General features: G+C 43.7%; 2 pseudogenes; both read right to left on the bottom strand.

Annotated features, from left to right (window-relative positions):
- The window catches only part of LOC119558931, a 46,764-nt pseudogene extending 37,907 nt beyond the window's left edge, over positions 1–8,857 (bottom strand).
- A 1,106-nt stretch (positions 8,858–9,963) lies between these two features.
- On the bottom strand, positions 9,964–15,920 carry LOC119558929 (annotated as a pseudogene).
- Between the last annotated feature and the right edge of the window lie 11,181 nt (positions 15,921–27,101).

Genomic DNA, 27,101 nt, shown 5'->3' with positions numbered 1-27,101 from the left:
TAGCAAGTGAATTTGGTTTTATTGTTCACTTTTCTCTTTTGTGTTTTTAAAAAATTTTTATTCACATACGAACTTAAAACACTAGGTAAGGCGTCGTCGGTTTTACAAACAATTATATATATAATATATAATATATACATATATATAATATAATATGGGTGCTATTCTTCTCTCACAGATGTTAAAAAATAATTTTGTGAATATTTAAATTCTTTACATTACATCTGTAATAAAATGTAATACAACATTTTGTCGGTAACTTTGGTATTTATTGCAGCCATATCTTTTAGCAAGGCAAAAATAGTGAAAAGGTGAAAAAAAAGTTTGAATTCAGTGTGCAAATTTGATTTGCTTTTTTAACACGAATATATAAACGTATACCTTTAATTTAAACTAAAACGGTGACCCTAAGTATAGTTAAAAAAGTTAAATGTCAGAAATAAAAAGATAAGTTAGATTATAAGAGCTTGTTATACCCGTTACTCGTAGAGTAAAAGGGTATACTAGATTCGTCGGAAAGTATGTAACAGGCAGAAGGAAGCGTTTCCGACCCCATAAAGTATATATATTCTTGATCAGGATCACTAGCCGAGTCGATCTAGCCATGTCCGTCTGTCCGTCTGTCCGTATGAACGCTGAGATCTGGGAAACTATAAGAGCTACAATACTGGGATTAGGCATGCAGATTCCTGAGATTCCTGCGCAGCGCAAGTTTGTTTCAGAAGAGTGCCACGCCCACTCTAACGCCCACATACCGCCCACAAACTTCAAAAAATCGTAAGTATGAACGCGGATATCTCGGAAAATATCAAAGATAGAGAAACGGGATTTCAGATTTAGATTCCGTAGGCTTGAGCGCAGCGCAAGTTTGTTACGCGAATATGCCACGCCCACTCTAACGCCCACAAGCCGCCCAAATCTGTGGCGCCCACAATTTTCATGCTAGATAAAAAATTTTAACTGAAATGTATTGGTCTTGTCAATACCTATTGATTGATTTAAAAAAAACTTTGCCACGCCCACTCTAACGCCCACAATCCGCCCAAGCCTGTGGCGCCCACAATTTTCGTGCTAGATAAAAAATTTTAACTGAAATGTATTGGTCTCGTCAATACCTATCGATTAATTTAAAAAAACCTTTGCCACGCCCACTCTAACGCCCACAACGCTTAAATCTGTCTACCGCCGGTAGGTGGCGCATTTGCTGCTTGCAAATCTCTATTTTCCTTTGGTCCCTTTAGCTAAGTAACGGGTATCTGATAGTCGAGGTACTCGACTATAGCGTTCTTCCTTGATTTTTTTATCATCTTTCACTTTAAGTTAGATGCTGTAATGCTTTTTATATGTACAGTGGCGAACAAAAGTGTTGGCACACTTAGTATCTTGAACATCAAGTGCTCTTTTCTACCTTTATAAATGTGTTATAAAATTCAACCTATTTTTTTTGGATAAGGCGAATATTTAACTACCAGATTAATTTTGTTTTAATAAAATATCTCTAAAAACTAAGTTATTAATTTAATTAATTAAATTAAAATTAAATTACTTAAGTTATTAATTAAAATTTAATTAAATTAAAACAAACAATAGGCAGAATTAGATGCACAAAAGTATTGGCACACTTGTGTTTTTAATAACTATTTCGTTAACACTTAACCGATTTGGTTGCTTTTTTTGCCAAACTTGATTTGACACTATATCTTAAGGGGTATAATGCTAAATCAGTACCATAAAATCGATTTAGTACCTTAAATTACACCATCTTCTCATGAGACATTCACAAATGTTAGTATACAACTGACAGATCGAGTTCAATATTATTTAAGTTATTGAGCTCTCCCAATGAAAATAAGTACCTTGAAAATGGATTGAGCTCTCCCACTGAAAATAAGTATATAGAAAAAGGATTGAGCTCTCCCACTGAAAATAAGTATTTTGAAAAAGGATTGAGCTCTCCAGTATATGATAAATTTTTGCCACTAGGATCGAGCTCTCCTTTAAATCATAAATTTTTACCACAAGAATTAGGCATAATTCTTAAAAATATAAATGTGGCATTAACACGAATTAATAAAGGCTTAAAATTGCAAAACATAAAATTAAAAAATGTGAACAAAAAATTGAATGCCAAAATTAAACATTAATAAATAAACATTGATAAATTAAATAAAATTATCAATGTAAAGTTGTGTAAACTTAAGGCTGACATTTCCCTTCTGGAAATGCAAAATGATGCGCTGTCCAAAAGAAATTTGTCCATTTCCAACGAAAATGACTCATTGCAAAGTAAAAATTATGATTTGCTTTCGGAAATAATGCTGCTTAAATAAATTCCCTTATTTCAAAAATTTCGAAATTGGAAAATCATAATCATTCATTTTTAACTCAAAGTAAAGAAGCCGTCCAGCTTAAAACATATTTCAGCAATGAAATTCAAGAAATTAAAACTACATTTTCGAAATGGTCAAAATTGTGCGAAAGCAAAATTAAGAGCAGCGCAGGAATGAATGATAACGTCAATTCATTCCAGAACATTGTGTCCAAAAAAAAGAGAATTCATTGCACAGATTCTGAAAAGCGGCTCTTTTTGCAAATTTATATGAATAGCCCTGAGGCTTACAATAATTTAAGACTAAATTTAGGCTTCAATATGCCATTTGAGTCTTCGTTAAGAAGATGGTTGCCATTAAAGGACTTTACACCTGGCCTTTCAGGAGAACATGTCCAAATTTTGGCAGAATTTGTTCAAAGTATGAATGAGTCAGATAAAAACTGTACCATTCTGTTTGATGAAATGAGCATCAAGTCAGGATTGGAGTATGTCCAAAAGTCTGACCGTGTAGTTGGATTTACAGACTTGGGAGACGGTTATTCTGAAAATGACCAATACTCCTCTCCAGCAGAGGGAATGCTTGCGGTTATGATCCGTGGCCAAGTGAAACCTTGGAAATATGTTTTGGGCGTTTTCTTCGTAAATGAATTTATACGAGGTGAACATTATGCCAAAATCCTTCAAAGAGCCTTTGAATGTTGTCGAAATATTGGTCTTAATGTTACGGTTATAGTGGGCGACCAAGGATCTATGAATTGCGTAGCTTTTAGATCTTTGGATACACTTATTTCTAGCCAAAGGCCACAATACATTTTTGATTACGTTCATTTGTTTAAGAGTGTTAGAAACAACTTCTTGAACAGGGATGTGCAGTTACCTGCAGACCCACAAAAATTTGACGAAAAATCATCTAAAAGTGTCGCCTCTTGGGAGGTAATTGAAGAGTTTTACAGAATTGACTCATATGGTGTGTCTCGACTGGCACCAAAACTAACAGATAGGCACATTGATCTAAATAACTTTCAAAAAATGAACGTAAAATTGGCCACACAAGTTTTTTCAAATACTGTAAGCCATGGTATAAATGTATTATGAAATGCCGGAACATTACAAAGTTCAGTGAAAGCTCTTGCAGCGTCAGAGTTTTTGAAAAAAATGAACGATGGATTTGACCTTTTAAATGAAGGTATATATCGTTCAGATAATATAATGAAATCAAAGCTAGAAGATTTCATGGCTTTTTTGTCCAATATACGATTTTTACGTCATCGCAAAACCAATAAAGATTCAACTGCAACTTGCGTTTTAAAGCTAATTGAAAGTTGCCAAAGAATAATTAACGTATGCGAACTACTTTTACAAAATGAAAGCATACAATATATACGGCTAAACAGGTTTTCCCAAGATCCTTTTGAAAACTTATTTGGCTTAATTAGATCCAAGTTTGGAAATTTTACAAATCCAACAGCTCAGCAATTATTGTATGCTCTTCGAAATGTATGGGCTACACAAATTATAAATGAGCATACTACAAAGAACACAAATTGCATTCCAGATTCTGACATTTCCTTAGATTGGTCCTATGAACCAGGAATGATGCAGGAAATTAACAAAAATATGTTAGAACTGGAAATATGCAAAGACAACACAGTTGTTAAAGACAATCTAATTGTTGAACCTACATTGGGTATAACACCAATGGAAAGAAATTGCCCTGACGACAAGTTGGGAGAACGTAATGCCTTAAGATACTTTTTGGGTTACGTAATTTTAAAAAAATTAAATGCAGATAGTTGCCCAAAGTGTACAAAAACTCTCCATTGAGGCAATGGATGAAATGAAATCCAAAACGGATGGCAAAAAATTATAGTTCCTTAGAGCTTTATTTAAAAAATCCTTCTGATGCTATGTTCGAAATTACGGTGCTCCATGTTCAAATATTTGATAAAGAGTTTAGAGAGCGTCCAAACCGACGAACTATTTCGGAATATTTAGTCAGCAAATGCATGGAAGAAACCAATAAGCAGTATTCTTATTGGTTTGCGTCAGCTGACCCATGCGCTCTGAACAGGCAAAGTATTTTAAAAAATTTATTAAAAGTTCTCTTATATAAGCACAGTAAATGGTATCACGAAACAAGAAAGGAAGTTAGCTTCGGCAAGCCGAAGCTTATATACCCTTGCAGCTATAATTATTAAATTTGAAAACACAAAAAATGATATTCCCAATAGTATAAGATAATATGTCAAAAAACACCGAAGCTATAATGTGTTTCATATTATTTTCCTACCAATTTTCCGATCGTTCGTATGGCAGCTATATGATATAGTCGTCCGATTTTGATAAAATTAAATTTGAAATTCAGAACTACTTAAAAAATGTTATGTCCAAGCGTTGGAGGTTATTTTTGGAAAAACACCAAAGCTATAATTTGTTTCATATTATTTTTCTACCAATTTTCTGATCGTTCCTATGGCAGCTATATGATATAGTCGTCCGATTTCGATAAAATTTTATTCAAAATTCAAAACTAATTAAAAAATGTTATTTCCAAGCTTAGGAGGTTATATGCTAAACAAGAAAGGAAGTTAGCTTCGGCAAGCCGAAGCTTATATTCCCTTGCAGCTATAATTATTATATTAAAAAAACACAAAAAATGATATTCCCAATAGTATAAGATAATATGTCAAAAAACACCGAAGCTATAATGTGTTTCATATTATTTTCCTACCAATTTTCCGATCGTTCCTATGGCAGCTATATGATATATTCGTCCGATTTAGATAAAATTAAGTTCGAAATTCAGAACTAATTAAAAAATGTTGTTTCCAAGCGTTGGAGGTTATATGTTGAAAAACACCGAAGCTATAATTTATTTCATATTATTTTTCCACAAATTTTCCGATCGTTCCTATGGCAGCTATATGATATAGTCGTCCGATTTCGATAAAATTTAATTCAAAATTCAAAACTAATTAAAAAATGTTAGTTCCAAGCTTAGGAGGTTATATGGTAAAAAACTCCAAAGATATAATTTTTTTTAATTTTTTTGTCCGATTATTCCTATGGGAGCTATAAGATATAGTTGTCCGATCCGGCTGGTTCCGACTTACATATATACTACCTGCAAAAGATATAAGACTTTTGGGAAAGTTTCAGCCCGATAGCTTTAAAACTGAGAGACTAGTTTGCGTAGAAACGGACGGACAGACGGACAGACGGACAGACGGACATGGCTAGATCGACTCGTCTAGTCATGCTGATCAAGAATATATACACTGGTCGGCATATGTATTTTGACAAAATAAAAGTTAAGTATACTCATAACTTGAACTTACTTCTTGTAAACTATAGGCATCAATGGAAAGGTAATTTCAATGCCGTTTGAATGATACAATACATTTCTTTACCCATTCAGTACTTATTGAAAAGGACGAATTTGTGTAAATCAACTTTTAAATTTTTTTTAAAAACTTTTTTCCTCGTCTTGAAAACTTAAATTTTTTGATGCAAAAAGTTTCTTCAAACAAAAACAATAGTAACTGCAAAAAGAATTTTTCAAAAATCATTTTTCTTATATTTTTTATGAATTTTTGAAAATGCTTAAAAACAGGCATTTGAGCCATATTTTTGTCTTTTTCATACAAATTTTTTCCGACATTGTCACCTTCAAAAAATCATAAAAAATATAAGAAAAATGATTTTTGAAAAATTCTTTTTGCAGTTACTATTGTTTTTGTTTGAAGAAACTTTTTGCATCAAAAAATTTAAGTTTTCAAGACGAGGAAAAAAGTTTTTAAAAAAAATTTAAAAGTTGATTTACACAAATTCGTCCTTTTCAATAAGTACTGAATGGGTAAAGAAATGTATTGTATCATTCAAACGGCATTGAAATTACCTTTCCATTGATGCCTATAGTTTACAAGAAGTAAGTTCAAGTTATGAGTATACTTAACTTTTATTTTGTCAAAATACATATGCCGACCAGTGTATACTTTATGGGGTCGGAAACGTCTCCTTCACTGCGTTGCAAACTTCTGACTGAAATCAATATACCCTCTTCAAGGGTATAAAATGGGATGCCAAAGATAAACTTAGTGCAAAAGTCAATAGTGACATTAAGTCAATTAAAAAGCACAAACACAAACTCTGATGAAGTTTATCCAGATAAGAATTGTCATAAGTTTAAAAAACTAAATATTTTACAGCATAAGTAATTAAATTTTCAATACAGTAAGTCATTTTATAACTAAGGCCTAGAAAATTTATTTATTATTATATAAAAATTATCTTATACATTTATGAAGTACATTTCGGCAGTTTTCACAAACTGTCCGATCTACCGTATTCCATTTTATTATTACAAATAATTAAAAAGGAAAGATCGCTGATGAGGAAGAGTGGTGTCTTCCGAAACAGTTTGTAAAGGTAACGAACCCCATACACATATACTGCAGGCAGCTGTGGTGGGCGGGCGGCAGGCGAAGCACTGCCTCCGCAATGAGCTGCCGCTGCTCCGTCTGCTTGCCGGTGCCTAGGTCCTGCAAACCCATGTTTAGGGGTAGGTAAAGCTCACGTCCTGCTGCCATGAAGCTGGGGTAGGCTTGGAACGTGATGAGCGGCACTGGGAGCAGGCGTAGGTAAAGCTTCAGAGTCCCGGCAATCACGTTCAAATTTCCGTAGGCCGTCTCCGACATGTCCGTCGTCTCGCCCTCCCGATCCAAGGCCAGCTTAAGGGCCTCGATCTCATCGGCGAACCCGGACACCCGGTGTATCCCCTCCTGCAGCATGCCCCTGGCTTCCACCTCATCCACGCAACGCCCCATCACGAAGGGAATCTGGTGGTGCGGCTCCAGCTGCACCATGGTGGTCAAGTCAGTGCCGAATACGCCACGTATACGCTTTAGGTCCGGCACTCACTTAGGCGGCACCAGCTCGGAGCACTTGCTGCGCGCCACAAAGCCGCAGGCTTCGCACTTGACGCCCTGTGCGGTGAATCCCCACAGGAAGTTGGCACAGAACTCGCACCAGTTGAGGCCCTTGAAGGTGTTTACCTGCAGGATGACATTAATTGGTTTAGGTGCGTCATTGTAAATTATGCATTTACGCTGAGCCCACCTTAAAATGATGCGGTCTCTCGGAGCTTTTGCTCCATTTCCTCGACTGGCGGGGACTCCTTGGCTGCCGAGGCCTTGCCCAGCTCATTGGAGAGGACCCTCAGCTTCCGTCCGTTTAACGTCATGTATGGGGCTCTGCTGGTAGCAGTTATTGGTTTGCTGGTTTATCTGCTGGATGATGGGGCTGGAGCTGCATGTGGAAGTTGATCAGCCCGTCGGCGACCATGTCGTGAACCGTATCGAAGCGCTTATCAAATTTAATTTAGAAATATTTTTTCGTGATACTCTCGCTGATTTCCACTGAAATAGAATATATGTATCAAGTGTGATTGGTACAAAAGGACGCCTGCACTTGGTGATAATTGCTGGTTAACCTTCTAGTTTCCAATTAGAATAATACGCACATTCACAGACGCGGTGATAAGTTATGGTTAATAATGAATCTATGTCTACATCGATGGTTAGTTTTGGAAGAGAGAGAAGCTCCAATCTCTGTTTTCAGTTTGCTTCAGTTTTCAGCTGCTTATTAAGGACTTTCCCCTGTATACAGAGAGGAAAAACCAAGAACATTGTAATTGAATTGAGCACATTCGTTCTTAAATACCGTGTAAGCACAAATGTTCTTATTTTGATCCGAATGTTCCTAAATCTAGAACGAAATGGTAGGAACTAAAAAAGTGAAATGAGTTGATTTCGTTCCATTTTAAAGTTGATTTTGGTTTGATTTTATAAACATATTTGGATCAATATGATAACATTTTGATATTGATTTTATCTGAATTTGGGATCAAAAGAAGAACATTTTAAGCTTATATTAAAAGGAAAAATTATTTAAAATTAAACACTCGTCCCAAAAAAACGCAAAAATAAGTTTATTTAGTTTTTAATAGTTTCATATTTTTATTAAGTTGGTGGCAGTTATTTTATACCATAACATTATGGTACATATAAATGCTTATAAATATATAAATCTAAGCTAATGTAATGTAAGGGTGCGCTGAAAATAAAAGAATAAATATGAGAGTAACTATAAGTTTTTTATGATTTTCTGATAATTATAAGTGTTTTTGTTTACATGTGTTTATATATACATACAGATATGTATGTAGAACACATAAACAAGAACGAATTTGTCCTTACCAAATTCTTGAGAAAAACACTTACACTTCAATGCAGCCAATCTTAAAAAACCATTCAGCAAACACTTGCATGTGTATGTACATTCCATACATGCATACATACATAGATTTTACTGCAAAGAAAAGATAAATAGAGCTGTAAAAGTGTATTTTATTTTAAAGCTCTAAGTACTTCGGAATTTATACTAACCTTCAAGGAATTTCCTTACGGACTCCATTTCAATATCCTTTAGGAACTTTAACAACTGCTCGTCACTTTCACTTTCCATCACTTTAAGCTTTTTGCAATATATGCGGTACAAACCAATCGAAACGCTGATGAAATGTGCCAGCCGAATGGTTTAGAAGAAGAAGAGCAAAGAAGAAGGGTCTAACGCGTGCTAACTGTTGCCCGAAAGATACTAACGCGTTATAAAAAATCCGCAACACACCATTTCAAGTCGAATGCAACTCACTTTTCGTTCTATTTTTAATCCTTTCCGTTCTTACTTTAAGAACATTTTGAGATTATTGGGTTTCTGAGAACAAATTGAATTTGATTTAAGAACCACGTGATAAATGTATAACATTTCGTTCTTGTTTTAAGAACAATTTTGGTTAAACCAAATTTTAGGTACAATTTCAACTTGATTCAATCACAAAGAGAGCATTTTGAGCTCAAGCAAGGAAGAATGCTATAGTCGAGTACCTCGACTATCAGATACCCGTTACTCCGCTAAAGGGACCAAAGGGAAATGGAGATATGCAAGCAGCAAAGCGAGATTGAAATGCGCCACCTACCGGCGGTAGACAGTTTTAAGCGTTATGGGCGGTTTGTGGGCGTTAGAGTGGGCGTGGCACTCTACTGAAACAAACTTGCGCTGCGTAAGAAGCTCAGGAATCTGCACGCCAAATCTCCATAGCCTAGCTCTTATAGTTTCCAAGATCTCAGCGTTCATCCGGACAGACAGACAGACGGACAGACGGGCATGGCTAGATCGACTCGGCTAGTGATCCTGATCAAAAATATATATACTTTATGGGGTCGGAAACGCTTCCTTCTGCCTGTTACATACTTTCCGACGAATCTGGTATACCCTTTTACTCTACGAGTAACGGGTATAAAAATGGCGTTCTCATTTTAAGAACATTTTCAACTCAGATTAGAACGTCAGAATTCTCTCTGTGTATGTATATATATCTCGATATCCTTGGTCGTTGTCCTTGGTCTGCAAAACAGAATTTGTTCTTCAGCCGGGATTAGAATGGCTAAGTTGGAATCACGGAGTTGGAACTTCTGGCGGAATGAACGGATCGGCTAGCTTGGCAGGTGTTTCAGTGTTGCTGTTGTGTTGGATAGTGTGTGTTAATTCTATTGTCGTGGTGCCAAACAGTTGGAATCGGAAGGACCCGGCCGGCCTAGCTGCTCATGACCATGCGAACAAACTCCTCGTAGTTGATGTTGCCCTGCTGGTCCTCCATGTTGGCCAGCAGCTGCTCCACCTCCTCGTTAGTCAGCTTCTCGCCCAGCGTGGTCAGCAGGTGGCGCAGCTCGGCGGAGGAGATGTAGCCGCTGGCGTCCTTGTCAAAGTGACGCAGTCCCTCGATAAAGTCATCGGCCGTATCGCCAGAACGGGCCTTCGAGATCGCTTGGTAAATAGGTAGGAACACCTAGAACGAGATGCGCTCGTCGGGTTTCAGCTGGTGGGTGCACTGTGAGGAGTTGAATAACTCCCCACAAATAGAAGCAGTAGCAGAGGGCCGGCCGCTTGCCAGATACGCGGCGAATTCGAGTTTGGAGACTTGGATGGAGAACAAGAGACTTTGGAGACCAAGGGTGGAGATCGAGAGAGTTTGGAGACCAACGAAGGAGAGCGAGAGAGTTTGGAGACCAATGAAGGAGAGCGAGAGAGTTTGGAGACCAAGGATGGAGATCGAGAGAGAATGGAGACTTCGCGGGCAGAGCAAGAGTGCCGTGTGCAAAAGAGGATAACGGAACTCCACCGGACTTTGGACTCTCCCGTGAACTTTGGACCGGGAGAAGAAGGGCCACATCTCGGCAGTGGAGTGGCACACAGCTGTGCCACAAACATCGTGGGAATCAGCGGGACGGCAGCTGTGGGCAGAGCATCGGTTGGAAGCGGTACGTGAAGGACAAGTGGGTCAACCAGGAGGCACGAACTTTGGACCCGGAGTGGAGAGATCCAGCGTGCCGTGCGCAAAAGGGAAATAACGGTTCCCGGAGACCCTATATAAGACCGCAGAGCGCTGGCAGCTGGATCAGTCGATCACGAGGAGTCAAGCCTTCAAGATCAGTCAAAGTACCAAGTGAACAATCAGTCAAGCAAGTAATCTACGAAGGAGCTACAACCAAGCGAGTCGTCGGAAGCAGCGCCGTGGGAAGCACACAAGGAGCAAGATCGCCACGTCGAGACGTTCGGGATTGGGACATCAGGAATCTCCGAATTGAGACACAAGTGGCTGAGTTCCGGAAGGCATCACTCGGCTAAGTCAAGGCGTTCGTTTTCCAAGTTTGTCACGACCACACCCTGGCGAGTCGACCGGCGGGTCTGTCAGAGAAGAAGAACCGTCAGTTTGGGGAGGAAAGTTGTCTGGGACCCAGCGTACCTCGCCCGACCAAGCAGGACATGGCGTGACGGACGAGCGGTCCGAGGCGATCGCCTGGAGAGCCCTGCGATTACCGGCGAAGTTCCTGAACAGCAACCGCCCAACTCCCCGAGTGCAAGAATGACAAGCTACTGGTCAGGAGACAACGCAGAGGACATCAGCAGCGACGCCAGCAGACATTTCCGGCAGCCACGTTACCATCGCCGCGCGGAGCTCATTGGGGAGCGCAGGCGCGTCACGGACGATAAGCATTAGGGTGAAGCCGGGTGGAACGTTCGTCTGCGCTAGGCGTAAAGCGAAGTGAACTGCTAGGCAGCCTCCTGGCGACAGCCTGGACTGTCAGCGCGATTTGAGCAAGAACCTAGCGGGACCGTCCGGGACAGAGCAAGGGACAGGTATTGCCTCGAAAGGCGTCGGCCTGGAGAGCAAGGCTTGTTCACCCTAGTCTGAGAACGGTGACGCTTCCCTAAGCCCACACGGCCGAGCTCTTTGCGAGTCTAAGGCGCAACAAGCGACCCCGAGGCAGCGCGTCGGCGAGTGAGCAGAGGCGGCCACTACGAGCGTCCCGAGACCCAGGAGCCAAGCGGAAGCCGAGTCAACGCGTCGACAAGCCAGAAGGAGGAGCACCAGCAGCCGGCGGAGCCAGAGCAAGGAGATACAGAAGCCAGCATAGCCACACACCCGCTGTACCAATACCACGAGAATAAATCCCACTGTTGCCATTTGAACCTTTTGTTTTCTCACTGATCTACGGGGCAGTCACGTCATATAAATTTGGTGGGACGAAAACACAATCTTCTGAGCTAGCCGCACGAATCTCGTAGCGAGCAGACATACAAAATCAGTTCGTTACATCTGCCGCCCAACGTGATTGTCCCAACAATGAGAACAGCACAGTAAAAATGGGAAAGAAGTGGATGTACCGCCTCAAGAAGGAAGACTTCGCCCATGTCGCACAGAGGCTCAATGTCGCCCTGGAGGGCAGGCTAGACGACATGAGGAAGGACCTATCGGAATACTACTCCGAAACAGAGAATGATCCACAACTCGTCGACATCTGGGCCGAGCTGGAGGCAACATACTACGACAGAGCCGGCCCAAGCATTACGCTAACGAACGCTGAAGGGGAAAACCCGGTGGCAAGCCTGAGCATTGACAATATGCAAAAAGAGGCCCACAGGAGAAAATCAAGCCAAGAAAAGAAAACAGCAGCGCTGACCCCGAGACCAAGCCAGTCGGACTATGCAAAGGTCGCTAAACAGGTCCGCGAATGGTCGTTCAGGTTCGACGGGGCGGAAAAACCATTCGAGTTCCTGGAGCAGGTAGAATGGTCCGCCAACACGTACGGTTTGGAGCTTGATATGATCCCTCGAGCGATGCCGGAGTAGCTAAAAGGCAGGGCTTTGAAATGGTTCATCGCCAACAATAAGCAGTGGAGAACTTGGGCAGAATTCATTGAGAGTTTCCACACATATTTCCTGCCAAGAGATTTCTTCACCAGGCTGGCGGACCAGGTCCGGCAAAGGAAGCAAGGCTTCAGCGAGTCGTTCAAGGACTACATGATCGATAAGCAGACGATGGTGAGGCCACTTAACTATTCTACGAAAGAGACGTTAAGGGTCATTAAAGAGAACTGCACCCCAAGCCTACGGATGTTCTTAAGAGCATACAAAGTGCCGGACCTGGACACGCTAATGATCCTAGCCGATGAGTACGAAGAACTTGAAAAGGAACGGGAAGTCTTCGCACAGGAGAACAAGTTCTCAAAGACAAATTCGGCGTCACCAGCACAGGTGACATGCAGGAGATGCGAGGAAGTAGATAACCAGGACACACGAGGAAACGACCAATGGTCACCACCACGCCAAGCCAGACGACAGCAGGCAACAGAAGCACCACGCGGAGGCCATTGGGCATCACCCCCACAGCAACAGAGACAGCCAAACAATACCTTGTGGAGGCCGCCAAGCAACACACAGAGGCCACAAGATGCCACCCATATCACAGACCCGCAGGAGGCCTATCGGAAATGCGGTGGGAACGGACACTGGGCTAGAGGATGTCGAAACCAGCGGCTGCTGTTTTGCTGGATATGCGGCAAGGTGAGTGTTAGGAGCGTCGATTGCTGCCAACGATCGGGAAATGTCCAGCGATCTCAGCCGCAGAGAAGCGAGCGGGGATCGCACAATGCCACCTCTCCAAACTAACGGGCAAGCTAATCGAGGAGGAGCAGCAGTTGTCCGCAGCTGTGATGATTGGTGGGAAAAGCTACAAAGCCACAATCGACACCGGAGCAACGGCAAGCTTCGTTAGCGAAGAATTGGCGGACAATATTGCTGCTCTAGGAAAGATTACCAGGACGAGACGGCAAGATAGGTTGGCAGATGGAAGGTGCGGCGGAATTGATGCGCAGCTCGAGGTGGAGGTCAAATTCGGCAACAAACAAGTGACCATGAGCCTGTTGATTTTACCCGGGGTAGTGGATCCGTTAGTGTTGGGATGGAACTTCCTGAAAGAAGTCGGAACCGAGATAAGGTGTGCTGGACACGAGATAGTAATACCAGCCAGAAGCCGACACAATGGTTGGCTCGAGGAAAAGCTATCAGTAGCAGTCGTTCAACAAGTAAACGAGTTGGACGATACTACAGCGTTCCTTGAAACAGAGCTGCCAGACTTTAGCACAATGTCGGGAACATCGAATATGGCAGAACACCAGATCAAAATGAAGGACGACAAGCCAATCAAGCAGAGATACTACCCAAAGAACCCAAAAATTCAAGGAGAAATCAACGCAAAGGTGGACGAGCTTCTCTAAATGGGGTTCATAGAGCATTTAAAGAGCCCATACAGCTCCCCCATCGTGATGGTGAAAAAGAAGACAGGCAAGTGGAGACTGTGTGTCGACTTCAGGCAGATCAACGCGAAGTCAGTGAAGGATGCCTACCCAATGCCCCGCATAAACTACATCCTACATCAACTAAGAGAAGCGCGGTACATCAGCAGTTTGGACCTGAAGGATGGATACTGGCAGATCCCACTGGAAGAAAGTAGCAGGCAATATACAGCGTTTATGGTACCAGGCAAAGGTCTGTTTCAGTGGAGGGTAATGCCATTCGGACTTCACTCGGCGTCGGCAACGTTTCAGCGAGTCTTGGACCAAGTAATTGGCCCCGAGATGTCACCTCACGCATTCGCTTACCAGGATGACATAATAGTGATCGGTCGCACGCTGGAAGAACACAAAAGAAACCTGAGGGAAGTGTTCCGGCGTCTAAAGGAGGCAAACCTGAGGCTGAATCCAGAAAAATGCCAATTCTTCAAAAAGGAGCTGCTTTACCTGGGACATCGAGTGACTAGCGAGGGAATAGGAACAGATCCAGAAAAAGTAGCCGCCATCGCCGAACTAGAACCGCCATCGACGGTCAAAGAGCTCCGGCAATACCTAGGAGTAGCGTTGTGGTACCGCCGATTTGTACCAGATTTTTCCAGAATCGTCAAACCCCTGAACGACCTGCTGCGCAAAGGCAGTAAGTGGGAGTGGACACCAGAGCACCAGATGGCGTTTGAGGAGGTTAAGGCAAGACTCGTGGCAGATCCAGTGCTAGCATGCCCAGACTTTAGTAGAACTTTCATCCTACAAACAGACGCCAGCGACTACGGTATCGGAGCGATATTGACCCAGGACACCGAAAAGGGCGAAAGAGTAATCTCCTACTCGAGCCGAACACTGAACGGCGCGGAAAAAAACTATTCGACAACGGAGAAGGAGTATTTGGCGATCGTCTGGGCGATCCGGAAGCTCAGGCCATATCTGGAAGGTTACCACTTTAAGGTAGTAACCGACCACATGGCCCTGAAGTGGCTCAACAGCATCGAAAGCCCTTCAGGAAGGATCGCCAGATGGGCCCTGGAGCTACAACAGTACGACTTTGAGATAGCGTACAGAAAGGGTCAGCTAAACGTGGTGGCCGACGCATTAATGAGACAACCACTACCAGAGACGCTACGAGGATTAAAAGAGGCATCGGCAACAATAACTTTAGGAGGGTGCAGCTGGATCAAGGACATGGGCGAAAAGATAAGGACCCAACCGCAGTCATGGAAGATGTGCGTCCCAAAGTCGCTACGAGAAACAGTGTTGAAACAAGGCTACGGATTCTAAATCTGAAATCCCAATTCTCTATCTTTGATAGTTTCTGAGATATCCGCGTTCATACTAACGATTTTTTTAAGTTTGTGGGCGGTTTGTGGGCGTTAGAGTGGACGTGGCAAACTTTTTTTTTGCGTCAATCGATAGGTATTGATGAGAACAATTCATTTCAGTTTAAATTTTTTCTCTAGCATCAAAACTGTAGGAGCCACAGTTTTGGGCGGTTTGTGGGCGTTAGAGTGGGCGTGGCACTCTACTGAAACAAACTTGCGCTGCGTAAGAAGCTCAGGAATCTGCACGCCAAATCTCAATAGCCTAGTTTCCGAGATCTCATCGTTCATTCGGACAGACAGACAGACGGACAGACGGACATGGCTAGATCGACTCGGCTAGTGATTCTGATCAAGAATATATATACTTTATGGGGTCGGAAACGCTTCATTCTGCCTGTTACATACTTTCCGTCGAATCTAGTATACCCTTTTACTCTACGAGTAACGGGTATAATAAAGTGGTATTGACTCCGTTATTACACACTGTAAATTTATTTTAAAATTTACCTCGAGACCTTCCATTTATTCGTTTTTCAACTTTTCTTTTCGTTTTCGTGTCGTGCGATATACGGTTTGGCGGGAGGTAGTTTTCTTTCGCGCGGGATTCGCGCAAGCTAAAAATTTTGCCAAGCCGTATAAGACAATTTTGTTACAATCTCAGAAAAATGTAGTGTGAGAAAGAGAAAAATCATATATAAGCATATTCAAAAAATTATGCATATAGATTTTTGAACATTTTTTTTTGCTTTGCTATTAGTTCTTTTTTGAGAAACTTTAAGAGTCCAAAGTTTGTCTGCTCAAGCTTAGGAAACAAGTAAAAAAGGAGGACTTTTACAAAAAATTGTCATTTTAAATGATACAATTTTCTAACATATTTCTTCCCTTTTTTGAGAAAAATAAATTACAATTTACACTAGTTGCAAAGTGTCCCGATGCCCTTGGAGGAGTGAAGGTCCTCGGGGCTGGAAGGTCGGATCCAACACCTGGAAGAGCAAGTTCGCGGGATGGGGAGTAAAGTTCGCAAGATGCGGGCTGATATAGAGTTGAAAGCAGTGAACTCTGCTATACTAGACTCCACTGCCCAGATGTTGACTATCTGAATAAAAAATGGGACCAGCCGAGCCAATTTTAAAGGCGGAAAAAAGGTCTTACAAAAGGTAAATAGAATAACAGACTCCAAAACTAATACAAAGGGTTAGCCATAAATCTCTCGCCAGCACTAACATAATTTAGAGACCTGATCGCTGCTTGATAACCCAGTCAGAATGCCTCGCGCTGGTAGAGCGCCAGGAGCAAAACATGCTTAATTACGAAGCGTGGATGGCGACCCACCAGAGAATGAGGAAAGAGGCGGACTGGTATGCCACCGTGTACCAGGGCCTAGAGCTGTAAAAACATCGATAGTAATATCGATAGTATCGATGACATTACTCTACATTACACTAGTTGCAAAGTGTCCCGATGCCCCTGGAGGAGGGAAGGTCCTCGGGGCTGGAAGGTCGGATCCAACACCTGGAAGAGGAAGTTCGCGGGATGGGGAGTAAAGTTCGCAAGATGCGGGCTGATCTAGAGGAGTTGAAAGCAGTGAACTCTGCTATACTAGATTCCAATGCCCAGATGTTGACCATCTGGAAAAAAATGGGACCAGAAGATCCAATTTTAAAGGCGGAAAAAGGTCTTACAAAAGGTAAATAGAATAACAGACTCCAAAATTAATACAAAATCTCTCGCCAGCAGTAACATAATTTAAAGACCTGATCGCTGCTTGATAACCCAGTCAGAATGCCTCGCGCTGGTAGAGCACCAGGAGCAAAACATGCTTAATTACGAACCATGGATGGCGACCCACCAGAGAATGAGGAAAGAGGCGGACTGGTTTGTTCCGGGATCCAGTGTTCCCGGTCCTTCCCGTCACCAGGAGGAGGAGCATCCGCCTAGGTCTGGCCTTATTCCCGACCGAGGAGCGGAGACAGCAGACGGTTGATACAGAGGCGAAGGAGCCGCTCTTCCCGGGAGAAGGCGCAGTTCGGCGATTTTTGATTCTAGGAAATAAAGTACCTGCCCGATTCTACGTTTTGTCTTTTTCTGGTTGATAAGATTACAAAACCAAAAACCGTTCAAATTTTGAATCGAAAGTCTAAAGATGTCTGAAATAAACAGCCAAATCAACCACTGTGACTTTTTAACTAAATGAAGATTTGTTGACTGAGATACGAATCTTTAAGGAAATTTTAAAAGTTTCCAAGGAGTCGCGACGGGAATTCTGTAGTATCTATTACGATACTATAAAAGAGCTGGACATCCCGAAATGGCTCTTGGTGGATTTGGAGAGCGATAACAACATCGGCTCCCATCTCTTCGATATTGAAAACGTGGAAAATCGATTCACCGAGCTGATGATGGAGATAACAAAGTTTCAACACCAAATTGATCTTCTCGATGCGGAAATCGAAAATAATCCGCTGTCACGACTGCTACTGGAAGTTAAGGAGATAATTTTTCGAATAAGGGACTCAATTTCAGACTTAGAATGTCAGCGGTATGTCTCGCGAGGATGATCCTAGCTTATTATTTAATCTTAACAATTGATATGACGCAATATCACTTAATATTTATAATTGGGAAACTCTATTGGTAAATCTAAGAAAATGTAAAATATATTATGAAAATTATTTGAATGCGATTAATGAATAATTTTCTGAAATAAATAATTTTGAAAATATGCAAATAAGAATTATGTATTATTCTTGGGATATTATCACAAAACAAAATGATAATATATTTCTCTCTGTTGGCTTAATGATTCTCCTAATTTAATTATAAGAATAAAATTAACTCTAAAACCAGTTTTTGAAATTTGTTAGCATTGATTAGAATGAAAGAGACGGAAATATATTGTGCTTTACAGATACCTTGAAAGTCAGTTTTGAATTTAGGAGAAAATGTGCCTGAATGGGATGTAGTTGGCAGCCATCTTGTTAAAAATTGGTATTCACCGTCGGGAGTCTGTGAAATCAATAAATTAGAAAATGCAAATATTATACGGTTCTCCTATGAATGCAGATGGGAAATTAAATTGTAGGTAAATCTGGTCTTTAAGAGAATGATATCTTTGATTACATTTTGCTAGCTACATGTTATGAGTGAGTGTCTGGGACTTGGAGTGCTCAATAATCCCATTAAATTAAAAGTATACTTGACTGCTTTAAATTTAACACGCAGGCGAGAAAATTTATATTTTATTTAAGGTATCTTTACCATGTCTGCACTTACATAAAAAACATGACTTGGTAAAATGGCTAGGACTAACAATTTAAATACATAAACAGTACCAAATATTATATTATTTAATATATATTATTGAACAAATCAAATAATTTAAAATGTGCTTTATATCTTTGCAGAAGGGAAGGGAAAAAGCGCACTAAGAAAGGCCAATCCGGAACCAGGAGCCGAAACACAGAGCTATTCCGATCAAAATAATATGTGCTAAGAATTAGAAAAATAAAAGAAAAATTATGAAATTGAAATCCTGCTTTATTTTTTGGGAAAGTTAACAGATATTTCCTTTTTGAAGGTGTATAGGTGTATTCCTGGGAACAGCTTACAGGGGCATTCTAAATTAATCCCTACAGAATTCATTTATTTGATGCATATAGGTGCACTCCTAGGGACAGCTAACAGGTGCATTATAAAAGAGTGCGTACACAATGTGTTTGGTTGAGCATATAGGTGCATTCCTGGGTACAGAGTACAGACGCATTCTGAATTAATGCGTGCCAGAGTGTGTTGAGTTGGTGCATACAGGCGCATTCCAAATATATGCATCTAGATGCTTGCAACAGATACCTTCTTTTTTTGTCCTGCTCCTGTGTTAAAGGAATGGAAAGGGTCTTCACTTTCGGAACACCTCTTTGGTGACCATTTCATAATGAAAGAACGGGTGCTGGAATGGAGTCATTTTCGACGGGGATACCCTTCACTTTTGAACTCTAAGCTAATATTGACTTCTATGTTGATAACATTTATTTTGTACTGTCTTTATATGATAATTATACGAATCAAGTATATTTTATAGTAATGAGCAAACATATGTACAGTGTACATTGTTCACGTTATGATAAATAATTCGACGTGTGAAGAACATGCGAATACAACGATTCTTGGGTTCTTATGCACGCAAGTCCAGCCGCAAGAAGGTTAATTTTGTGGTTGAACGGGTTGAATAATCTTAAACTTACTTTACATTGTATATATTGAATTAAAATGATGTATTATTATTATTATATATGTATTATAATATTGTACTTCATAGTAAAATTAATTATATATGTATTTGAATATTAACTATTTTAATTATGTGGTATTTTTTATATACCCATTAGCCACTTAAAGTATTTGATATGAAAATGAAACTTGGCTAAATGATTTTGCGCCATTTACAATAGATTTGATTTAAAAAGCCCGCGCTTCTGGGTGGGAAAAGAAACGCACGTTTTCTTAAAGCCAAAAATTACATAGAGCTCCCCAATGGCAACTATTTAAAGATTTTAAATATTTAAACGTTTTTCCATCGACTATAAGTTTATAACTGCATCAGTGAGATATAAAAATAGAAGTGCGTGTATTAGTTGGGCTAAATGGTGCAAATATAAGACAATTTCAATTGCTGACGTCGTTTTGAAATTTCGAGCGCCAATTTTACTTCCTGCTGGTGCTGTTGCTTATTGACACAGGTTTGAGTTCCAATAGATTATTTCTAGAAAGTTATAATTAGCCCATTTAAATACCCTTATGGTCATTGCCGAGAATAAAGATGCACAGATCAGTGGAAACAAGCAGCCTGTCCCATTGCCAAAAATCTAGGCGCGATTTCCCCAGCCTTAAATTGTTTAGGGTTCCAAAAAAGGATCCAACAACTTTTATGAAATGGGCGGAAAAGTGCATATTTTCGGAAGACTTTGTTGCGAGCAGTTCATCACTGTTGTTATGCCTAGATCATTTCTCCCCAGAGGATATTGATGTAAAATATCCGAGAAACAATCCCAGATCGAAACCTAATAAAAGATTACAGTCCACAAAGTCACATAAACATTGTAACGAACTGATTTTGTATGTCTGCTCGCTACGAGATTCGTGCGGCTAGCTCAGAAGATTGTGTGTTCGTCCCAGCAAATTTATATGACGTGACTGCCCCGTAGATCAGTGAGAAAACAAAAGGTTCAAATGGCAACAGTGGGATTTATTATCGTGGTATTGGTACAGCGGGTGTGTGGCTATGCTGGCTTCTGTATCTCCTTGCTCTGGCTCCGCCGGCTGCGTGTGCTCCTCCTTCTGGCTTGTCGACGCGTTGACTCGGCTTCCGCTTGGCTCCTGGGTCTCGGGACGCTCGTAGTGGCCGCCTCTGCTCACTCGCCGACGCGCTGCCTCGGGGTCGCTTGTTGCGCCTTAGACTCGCAAAGAGCTCGGCCTTGTGGGCTTAGGGAAGCGTCACCGTTCTCAGACTAGGGTGAACAAGCCTTGCTCTCCAGGCCGACGCCTTTCGAGGCAATACCTGTCCCTTGCTCTGTCCCGGACGGTCCCGCTAGGTTCTTGCTCAGATCGCGCTGACAGTCCAGGCTGTCGCCAGGAGGCTGCCTAGCAGTTCACTTCGCTTTACGCCTAGCGCAGACGAACGTTCCACCCGGCTTCACCCTAATGCTTATCGTCCGTGACGCGCCTGCGCTCCCCAATGAGCTCCGCGCGGCGGTGGTAACGTGGCTGCCGGAAATGTCTGCTGGCGTCGCTGCCGATGTCTTCTGCGTTGTCTCCTGACCAGTAGCTTGTCGTTCTGGCACTCGGGGAGTTGGGTGGTTGCAGTTCAGGAACTTCGCCGGTAATCGCAGGGCTCTCCAGGCGCTCGCCTCTTGAAACCGCAAACCGATCTACCGCTCGTCCGTCACGCCAGGTCCTGCTTGGTCGGGCAAGGTACGCTGGGTCTCCGACAACTTTTCTCCCCGAACTGACGGTTCCTCGTCGTAGGACTCTTCCGCTTGTCTCTGACGGACCCACCGGGCGACTCGCCAGGGTGTGGTCGCGACAAAGTTGGAAAACGAACGCCTTGACTTAGCCGTGTGTTGCCTTCCGGAACTCAGCCACTTGCGTCTCAATTCGGAGATTCCTGATGTCCCAATCCCGAACGTCTCGACGTGGCGATCTTGCTCCTTGTGTGCTTCCCACGGCGCTGCTTCCGACGACTCGCTTGGTTGTAGCTCCCTCGTAGATTACTTGCTTGACTGATTGTTCACTTGGTACTTTGACTGATCTTGAAGGCTTGACTCCTCGTGATCGACTGATCCAGCTGCCAGCGCTCTGCGGCCTTATATAGGGCCTACGGGAACCGTTATTTCCCTTTTGCCCACGGCCCGCTGGATCTCTCCACTCCGGGTCCAAAGTCCGTGCCTCCTGGTTGACCCACTTGTCCTTCACGTACCGCATCCAATCGATGCTCCGCCCACTGCTGCCGTCCCGCTGATTCCCGTGATTCTTGTGGCACGCCTGTGTGCCACTCCACTGCCGAGATGTGGCACTTCTTCTCCCGGTCCAAAGTTCACGGGAGAGTCCAAAGTCCGGTGCAGTTCCGTTATCCGCTCGGCACTCTTGCTCTGCCCGCCAAGTCTCCATTCTCTCATTCTCCACTCCTTGGTCTCCAATCTCTCTCGTTCTCCATCCAAGTCTCCAAACTCTCTTGTTCTCCATCCAAGTCTCCAAACTCTCTTGTTCTCCATCCAAGTCTCCAAACTCTCTTGTTCTCCATCCAAGTCTCCAAACTCTCTTCGCCGCGCCGTTACTACGCGAATTCGCCGCGTATCTGGTAAGCGGCCGGCCCTCTGCTATTGCTTCTATTTGTGAGGAGTTATTCAACTCCTCACATTCCCCCCTTACTTCGGGAAACATTTAAAACTGGTTCCTACTCTCCGGCGTTTCCTTGCTTATCCTAGCCTTCGAGTCCTTGTGATTCCCGCGGCGCTCTCTCGTTGCTCCCTCGATGTTCCCTCGACGCTCTCAACTCCGTTGAGTTTCTACAGCGCTGGTCATCCTCCTCGTAGAAACTTGAATCTCCCGCACCGATATTTTCCTGACTCCACTGGGACATCGATACTCGTGTGCTATCGATCCCCAGCTCGCTGCTCAATGCTGCGTTCTACTCCTTTTATTCGCTTCCTCCGCCTGGTCACACCATTCGTGCGTGATCGATGTGCGTTATCGATAACGACGGTGCGGCGTTGCCACCTGCTCGTTGCGATATTTCCACCTTAGGCCGATATTACCGTTTGACGTGTACCCATCGATCGCACTTTCATCTAGTGCCAATCGACCGCCTATCGAGGCGCCCCCTTCCCTGGCTCGTGGTGATTTTGCAACTTTTGATCTGCCCGCACAGCTTCTGGCTGATCTGTCTTTTCCATTTTATCTTCTCAGCTCCTTCCAGCCTATGCCGTTCGTTGCCCTCAACCTCCAGTACAGTGGCCCCAGTGGCCTTGCATAACGTTTGGCCTTCGTTTGTAGCAGAGCTTTTCTGCCCGTGGTGAGTTGCACTTTTGGTTGAACCGGCATTCACTTTCCTTTCCTTTCAGGGTTTGTTCGTGTTGTTTTTTTTCTGTTAGCCGTTGGTGCGAAGCGTGTTTCTGTCTTTTGTTACCAGCTGGCTACGGTGTAGATCTGATTCTGCACCGTCCTCCCCCTTTCCTCGGGTAACAACTAGACGGGTTCGTCCGACGCCTTCCGTAAAGAATCTCCGGATGCTACGGTGTGCCTGGACTGCGCGCCTTGTGTTGCTTGTCTCCCTCCGCGCATACTCTCTTCTACGTGGCGTAAAAGGTTGACTCTGGCTCGCGCCCGACGCTGAAACCTGTTGCCTTGCCTGTCTGTTGCCGTTTTGTAAGTGTCCCTTCCGCCTGGCGTAATCGCGGATGACTCTGGCAACTGCCCGATGCTGAATCCTGTTGCCTTGCGGTTGGGATCACCAACCATCCTTATCCACGTCCTTGTAACCTATCCTTATGGTTGACCTTTCTGCGTGGCGTGTGGATGACTCTCGCTTAGGCCTGACGCATAATCCTGTGGCCTCGCAGTCTGAATCAACGTGAAATCCTTATCCATGTCCATGTGCTATCCTGATTGTCCTTTCCGTGTGGCGTATGGATGACTCTCGCTTCGGCCTGACGCCTAATCTTTTCGCCTCGTACTGTTGTTAGACATCTGATGTTTCTGCTGTCTGCTCGTTTTGTTGTTGCTTGAGCTCGCCAACGTGAACCGTCCTTTCTTTCTTCGACTGTGTGTGGTGAATTTTGCAGATCACTGGAGAGACGAAATCTACCACCTGGTAAGGGCCATCGTACCTCGGGGCTAGTTTTGCAGCGAATCCTTCAGCCGCTTTGGACAGGTGATGTTCCTTGGCCCACACTATGTCGCCCACCGCTGGTGACCATTGCCTTCTTCTCAGATTATAGTGTCTGGCTTGGTCCTGGGACGCCTTTTCCATATTTCGCCGTACGATCTCGAATACCTCCCTCAGTTTGTTGGCGTTTTCCTCAGGGGTCTCCGTAGGTCGTCCAGTGCCTAGGGTTTCCTTATCGTATAGGCTGCTGGGTAGACGTGGTTCCCTGCCCTGGGTAAGAAACGCCGGTGTATGGCCGGTGGATTCCGATGTGCTCGTGTTCACTGCTAGCATGATCTCCGGCCACTTCTCGTCCCAGTTTCTCTGGTCCAGCCCTGCGAATTGCGCAATCATGGTCTTGACCGTTCTGTTCGCTCGTTCAGTCGGATTTTCTTGTTGTGTGTATGGTGCGGTGGACTGTTGTCTGATACCCATCTCAGCCAGAAAATTTTTAAATATGCGGCTTGCAAACTGTACTCCATTGTCCGTTATGACCACCTTCGGGACCCCGTACCTTGCTATTATGCGCTCCCTAAACGCCTTCTTGAGCGACTCTGCTGTCGCACTGCGTAGGGGCACCAGTTCCGTCCATTTCGAAAACCTGTCTATCATGACCAGCAGCATTTGGTTCCCGTGCTTAGATCTTGGTAGGGGTCCAACGAAGTCTGCACATACCGTGGCCCATGGTTCCTCCGGCACCTGGGTCAACATCTTCCCGGCCGCCTGCATCTGATTGGGCTTAAAACGCATGCAAATCTCACATTTTCGTACGTGGGCTCGGGCGTTACTATGCATGCCTGGCCAGTAGTATCGGGCTGCCAATCGTGCAATTGTCCTTCGGCTTCCTACGTGTCCCGCGGATGGTGCGTCGTGGTTTTCTCTCAACACTGTTTCTCGTAGCGACTTCGGGACGCACATCTTCCATGACGCGACGTCTTCACTGCCTGCTCGGTGAGGTATGTCTCTGTACAGTGTCTCACCATCCATAACATAGTCCGGGTACTTCTGCGGTTGGGTCCTTATCTTTTCGCCCATGTCCTTGATCCAGCTGCACTCTCCTGAAGTTATTGTTGCTGATGCCTCTTTTAATCCTCGTAGCGTCTCTGGTAGTGGTTGTCTTGATAATGCGTCGGCCACCACGTTTAGCTGGCCCTTTCTGTACGCTATCTCAAAGTCGTACTGTTGTAGCTCCAGGGCCCATCTGGCGATCCTTCCTGAAGGGCTTTCGATGCTGTTGAGCCACTTCAGGGCCATGTGGTCGGTTACTACCTTAAAGTGGTAACCTTCCAGATATGGCCTGAGCTTCCGGATCGCCCAGACGATCGCCAAGCACTCCTTCTCCGTTGTCGAGTAGTTCTTTTCCGCGCCGTTCAGTGTTCGGCTCGAGTAGGAGATTACTCTTTCGCCCTTTTCGGTGTCCTGGGTCAGTATCGCTCCGATGCCGTAGTCGCTGGCGTCTGTTTGCAGGATGAAAGTTCTACTGAAGTCTGGGCAGGCTAGCACTGGATCTGCCACGAGTCTTGCCTTAACCTCCTCAAACGCCATCTGGTGCTCTGGTGTCCACTCCCACTTACTGCCTTTGCGCAGCAGGTCGTTCAGGGGTTTGACGATTCTGGAAAAATCTGGTACAAATCGGCGGTACCACGACGCTACTCCTAGGTATTGCCGGAGCTCTTTGACAGTCGATGGCGGTTCTAGTTCGGCGATGGCGGCTGGTTTTTCTGGATCTGTTCCTATTCCCTCGCTAGTCACTCGATGTCCCAGGTACAGCAGCTCCTTTTTGAAGAATTGGCATTTTTCTGGATTCAGCCTCAGATTTGCCTCCTTTAGACGCCGGAACACTTCCCTCAGGTTTCTTTTGTGTTCTTCCAGCGTGCGACCGATCACTATTATGTCATCCTGGTAAGCGAATGCGTGAGGTGACATCTCGGGGCCAATTACTTGGTCCAAGACTCGCTGAAACGTTGCCGACGCCGAGTGAAGTCCGAACGGCATTACCCTCCACTGAAACAGACCTTTGCCTGGTACCGTAAATGCTGTATATTGCCTGCTACTTTCTTCCAGTGGGATCTGCCAGTATCCATCCTTCAGGTCCAAACTGCTGATGTACCGCGCTTCTCTTAGTTGATCTAGGATGTAGTTTATGCGGGGCATTGGGTAGGCATCCTTCACTGACTTCGCGTTGATCTGCCTGACGTCGACACACAGTCTCCACTTGCCTGTCTTCTTTTTCACCATCACGATGGGGGAGCTGCATGGGCTCTTTGAATGCTCTATGAACCCCATTTGGAGAAGCTCGTCCACCTTTGCGTTGATTTCCCCTTGAATTTTTGGGTTCTTTGGGTAGTATCTCTGCTTGATTGGCTTGTCGTCCTTCATTTTGATCTGGTGTTCTGCCATATTCGATGTTCCCGACATTGTGCTGAAGTCTGCCAGCTCTGTTTCAAGAAACGCTGTAGTATCGTCCAACTCGTTTACTTGTTGAACGACTGCTACTGATAGCTTCTCCTCGAGCCATCCATTGTATCGGTTCCTGGCTGGTATTATTATTTCGTGTCCAGCACACCTTATCTCGGTTCCGACTTGTTTCAGGAAATTCCATCCCAACACTAATGGATCCACTACCCCGGGTAAAATCAACAGGCTCATGGTCACTTGTTTGTTGCCGAATTTGACCTCCACCTCGAGCTGCGCATTAATTCCGCCGCACCTTCCATCTGCCAACCTAACTTGCCGTCTCGTCCTGGTAATCTTTCCTAGAGCAGCAATATTGTCCGCCAATTCTTCGCTAACGAAGCTTGCCGTTGCTCCGGTGTCGATTGTGGCTGCTGCATGTCACCTGTGTTGGTGACGACGACTTGGTCCTTGAGAACTTGTTCTCCTGTGCGAAAACTTCCCGTTCCTTTTCAAGTTCTTCGTACTCGTCTGCTAATATCATCAGCGTGTCCAGGTCCGACACTTTGTATGCCCTTAGGAAGATCCTTAGACTAGGGGTGCAGTTTTCCTTGATGATCCTTAGGGTCTCTTTAGCGGAGTAATTAAGTGGCCTCACCATCGTCTGCATGTCGATCATGTAGTCCTTGAACGACTCGCTGAAGCCTTGCTTCCTTTGCCGGACCTGGTCCGCCAGCCTGGTGAAGAAATCTCTTGGCAGGAAATATGTGTGGAAACTTTCAATGAATTGTGCCCAAGTTCTCCACTGCTTATTGTTGGCGATGAACCATTTCAAAGCCCTGCCTTTTAGCTACTCCGGCATTGCTCGAGGGATCATATCGAGCTCCAAA

Source organism: Drosophila subpulchrella, unplaced genomic scaffold, assembly GCF_014743375.2.
Source record: "Drosophila subpulchrella strain 33 F10 #4 breed RU33 unplaced genomic scaffold, RU_Dsub_v1.1 Primary Assembly Seq15, whole genome shotgun sequence".
NCBI lineage: Eukaryota > Metazoa > Arthropoda > Insecta > Diptera > Drosophilidae > Drosophila > Drosophila subpulchrella.
This window is presented reverse-complemented; position numbering and strand designations above follow the sequence as displayed.